Raw genomic sequence first — 5,711 nt, 5'->3', positions numbered from 1 at the left:
TAATCAAAAGGTAAGAACTCCTCACCTGCTAGCCATAATGCTACTAGACCCCAAACACTTGCAATTGTTTTCCACAATAGAACCAATTGTCATTCAAGTGAATTAAGTATATGTAGTTATAGTTTCTCTTATGGTTTCTATAGTTCCTTGACCTATTCTTTTGCATAACGTATGAAATGACATAGATCATGTTACCACTTGGTAGGATTTGATTCAATTGAGAAAAATTCTCATATCAAATAAGGTCATGAAGTGTCAAACATGATAACAGAATTTTTTCATTTGTGACACTATGTGTATATGTTGTGAATATACTAATTGCGAAAAAGTTAACATATTTTAAACTGTAGTTGTATATCTAATTATTAAATTCTTAACTCTTCAAGAAACATTTTGATATCGTTAGAGTTAACTGAGATGGAGTTTAATGTGAAATAAACTGAGAAAGGAAATTGAATGTCACCAACCTGCAACAGGCCTATGAAACATAGAATCTCCAAATTTCTGCATCCAAATGAAATCATCATACAATGAGTGGTATACTGGATAATCTGTAGTGTCTACAGAAAAAAAAAAAGAAAAAATAGTTTGATCATTGCATATTTGAAAGGATCAACACACTACAAGGACATACCAAATTTTCATAGTGACAAATAAAAGGGAACAGAGAGAGTATTATTAATGCATCAGAATCTTAGTGATTAAATTAATGTGTTATGTACCTTCTCCAAAGGCTATATCAATTGATGGAATTTTCACATGCTGCACAAAAGGTTTATAATCTGATCCTCCACCACCTAATCTTCCAATCTTTCCATGTAAAGAAATAGTTCATGATTATATATAGATGTTTAAGTTATGCTGTTATTTTAAAGTTCAATCAATCACATACTGATCACTGGCCAATTTGTTGAAACTAAAAGCATAGTAAATTACATGCTTTTACTTTACTAATTTTTTGACAATTGTAATATGCTTACCAAAGGAGAGGTGGCAAAACTAGTCCAAGCTTCATAAAGGCTCTGTGATGAGTTATCTGGGTCTGTGACCTAAATAAGAGTCAATATTTAATAATAGTTCCAGGTGTAGATTTCTGCGAATCAGTGGCTCTAATTAGTTTTCGGCCATAAGTTATGACTCCTTCTCCTTCCCAAACCTATTTCATGAATTCAAGGAAAAATCAGACTAGTCTAGAAACAATAACAGGGCTAGAGCTTAGGAAGTCACAAAGCGCATTGAAGAATTCCTTTGAAGGAACCAACACTTTGATCCCAAATTACCTAATCAGCGATAAGCAAAGTTTCACAGTGCATGACCAAGAACTCTCTTAATACTGTTATACACTTACAAATGATTTCCCTAATATCCAATAATATCAAAATAAAATTAAAAAATTATCCACCACATTCATTTCTAACACAAACAGATCAGATATTGAAAATGGCAATGGTAATAAACTGATGAAGTAAATGATTACCCAAACTAGAATTAACTGAATTAAATTGATAGCAGAAAGTTAAAATTGATGATTCCAAACTAGTATTAACTAGTTTAGAAAATTCAAATTAGCGAAAAATTGAAAGATAGAGACCGAAGAAGAGATGAAGTGACCTATTCTGTGTACGTATGATTCCCAATTTCAAATGAGAAGCAAGATTAATGGATCTCATAAAAATGAAGAACTGGCAAGGGAACATTATGCTACACGAAGCCATGATGAGCAGCACGGAAACTATGATTTCAAATGAGAAGAATTCAAAAATTAAAAATGATGCAAAATCATACCTAAACCGGTGGATGAGTGCAGTGATTCCTGAACCGGTGGATGAGGATGACCATCGAATGGTCGTTGCTGAGGTCAGTGATGAGATCGTGCGACACAAGCGGCGACGGCAACGGTGAAAGAAGCTCGTGCGATGGAGAGAGCGTGGATGGAGAGAGTGAGGAAGAAGCTCTTCACTTGTTTGGAGTGTGGATGGAGCTCAAGAGAGTAGGGTCTGAGTTAGGGTTAACTCAATGTTTTCGACGAAAAATTTTAAATTACAGACATATTTTTGTAATAATTTAATAAAAGGCAGTGTTTTTCTCCATTTAATTACAGACGAATTTTTGGTCGGAAACCATTTCCCACGAAAAAAATTAATTTTTTCGACAGAATTATCGACGAATTCTCTTATCCGTCTATAGTTTATGCTAATTCATTTTTTTTGTTTCCGACAAAAAAGCTCTCGCAAATTCCATCTGTATTTTCGTGGGATAAAATTCGTCAGAAATATCTGTCTGTAATAACTAATTTTTTAGTAATGTTTGTAAATTAATATTTTCTTTGTAATAATGATGATGATGATGATGATGATGATGATATTGATGATAATGAGATATGTAAAAAGATAAATTCATACTGTAACAACCACCCCTTCTAGAAACAAAATTGAATTCGAAATTTGAAAAGCAGTTAGGAGATAAGCTTAGAATTTTGAATTTATGGATAGGAACCTAGTAACCACCCTTTGTTTGAAATTTAAAATATCCCAACCACCCTATCCCCAAATGTATATAAATAAGGGAGCACCCATAGGTAGAAAATCACACCTCTCAAATACTAATTCTCTCCCTTCTCTCTCTCTATAAAGAAATAATATTCTGTGGGCAAACACAAGAGGCAAGCTCGAAGAAGCGTTAGGAAAAAGAGCAGGGAATTATGCCTTTCTTACTTATGTTGGCATGTAGTACGCTCTAGTTATTTTCTTCCATGCATGGTTACTATCTTTCATGTATCTCATGGTATCAAATACCTTTTTCTTGTCCCTTATCCATATTACCCATGTCTATCTATTTTTATTATTCATAATCTCTTAATTTCATGAGTACATACATTTCTACCATATTTTATTTAATTATTTAATATATCATAATTCTACCATGTGTATTTACATGACTTTCCATATCATTATATCATTAACATTTCTTTAATGTTAAGAGTACATATCTTTCTACCATGTTTTATTTAATTATTTAATATGTCATAATTTTACTACGTGCATTTACATGACTTTCCATATCATTATATCATTAACGTTCTTTTAATGTTAAGAGTACATATCTTCCTACCATGTTTTATTTAATTATTTAATATGTCATAATTCTACTGTGTGCATTTACATGACTTTTCATATCATTATATTATTAACGTTCTTTTAATGTTAAGAGTACATATCTTCCTACCATGTTTTATTTAATTATTTAATATGTCATAATTCTACCGTGTGCATTTACATGATTTTCCATATCATTATATTATTAACGTTCTTTTAATTTTAAGAGTACATACCTTCCTACCATATTTTATTTAATTATTTAATATGCCATAATTCTACCGTGTGCATTTACATGACTTTTCATATCATTATATCATTAACGTTCCTTTAATGTTAAGAGTTCATACCTTTCTACCATGTTTTATTTAATTATTTAATATGCCATAATTCTACCATGTGCATTTACATAACTTTTCATATCATCATATCATTAATGTTCCATTAATGTTGAGAGTACATACCTTTTTACCAGGTTATATTTAATTACTTAGTATATCCTAATTTTATCCATCTTCATGCATGAATGCTTCTTGTATGACCCTCTTTTTATGTATACTTAAAATAACCCTAATTGTAAATTAAACTGAGGGAATGATCCTTCGGTAAGGGAATGTGACCCCCAAAGATAAGATAATCGATATGATCCTTCGATAAGGGAAGGTGATCGAATCGAGATGATCCTTCGCTAAGGGAAGGTGATTGGCAAACTTTTGGGAACCTTCGGTAAGGGAAGAGGACTCCCATCAATTTTATAATAAGATATCTTTGTTGATATAACTCTTTTCTTGTGTATGTCTAAATAACCTTGATTGTAAATTGAACTGAGGGAATGATCCTTCGATAAGGGAAAGTGACCCCCAAAAACAAGATATCGAGATGATCCGTCGGTAAGGGAGGGTGATCGATCGAGATGATCCTTCGGTAAGGAAAGGTGATCGCCAAGACATTCGAGATAAGAACCTTCGATAAGGGAAGGGGACTCTCATTTATACCGATTTGAGCTCAATAACTTCCATAAAAGTTATAAGTTAAGAAAGGAGAAAGCATGAATGAAAGTTTGATTTTTAGTTTTTTTGAGATTTATTTATGATTATGTTGATGTTACTTAGGATGTTATCCTTCTATTTTTCCCTATATGCTTTCCTTTTTGCACACATGTTCTACAAGAAAGATGCATATTACATGCCATATCATACGCCCCTTTTTAAAAATCCCGCACGTGGGCTGGAGATGGATATAGAGGTATTGCATAGCACTCCTACTGAGACGTTAGGTTCTCACTCTCTTTCTTTTCCCATACTGTCTCCAGAGGAACATGGCACAACGGATAGAGACGATGCAGTGCCCCCGAAGGTAACTTCTGAGTATGACCCCTCGAAGCACGTGTGGGTAGTTGCGACCACTACTACCGTGCTCCAAACTATCTACTTAAGTCGTGATTTTATAGAAAGAGACCCCCAGCTGCCCGTCATAACCTTCCTAGATACGAACGCTTCAGCACCCAGGAAGTAGTCACCCGAGGTGGTACATGTCGACTCAGATTCCGAGACAGAGGGAGAAAAGTCCGGTAGCCCTAGCCAGGAGGAGGACGAAATGGAGGAGGATCCCGAGGAGGAATCGACCCCTTGCGAAAGTCCAAAGGTGGTGTACGTGCCCTACTCCCCCACTTCGGCACCTCGTCGGGTCTTGGTTCACCCCACACAACGGAATCGGATTTTCGCTGCATGAAAAAGTGTTAGAGAAAGATTGCTAGTACCTCGATTTGTGAAAAAAAAAAACTAAAGGGTACGGGCCAAGGATAGGATATGACACCAGGATGAAAGTTTCTTCGATAAAATTAGTTAGGATGCATTAGTTTCTTTTTCGTCATAGTTACCTTCAAGCACTATCTTCTTTAGAACCGTATTCATGGGATTCCTTTATGTTTGCTTGAACCTCTGAGTTTTGTTCAATTTCATCTTTTTAGTACTATTCAATTTCCACCCAAGGTTTCGCGCGTGTTTTCCTTTTCTTCTTACCTAACGATTTAGTTCTTTGATTTTTCATATTAAGTGTGACACCCTGCTTAAAGGCCTTTAAAGGTAGAGTATTAACTTAGGGTGTTACACATACCTCTTGAAAGTATACATCTAATGTTATTTTTCTATAATAGTTAAACTTATTATATTTTGTTGGAGAAAATAATTTTTTTTTTCTTTGCTGGTATTTTTTAAATTATTTTGTAGTAATTTCTTTTGCTATATATTGTTAGATTATTATTTTTTAAGGTATATTTTTTGTTTTATTTATTATAATTATTTTTATATATCTTTTATCTTTTATAATTTATACGTCAAATTTTAATTAATATATTTACAATACAATTTTTTTTAAAATGCCTTCATTTATTGGTTATTAAAAATATATGTTATGAATTATTAAATTCTTATTTAAATAAAACTATATTTTTCTTTTTTGAATGTTGCATGTTTATTTTCTAAGTTTAACTCTAATTTATTATAAAAGATGGAAGAAAATAATTGTTAGATTATTAAAAAAATTATTATTGTTATTAACGTAAATCGTCACACCCTATTGTGTATTTGGAAGTTGCACATAAATTGCTCTAAGCTA

Source organism: Arachis duranensis, chromosome 4 (assembly GCF_000817695.3).
Source record: "Arachis duranensis cultivar V14167 chromosome 4, aradu.V14167.gnm2.J7QH, whole genome shotgun sequence".
Classification (NCBI taxonomy): domain Eukaryota; kingdom Viridiplantae; phylum Streptophyta; class Magnoliopsida; order Fabales; family Fabaceae; genus Arachis; species Arachis duranensis.
Note: the sequence above shows the minus strand (reverse complement) of the source record.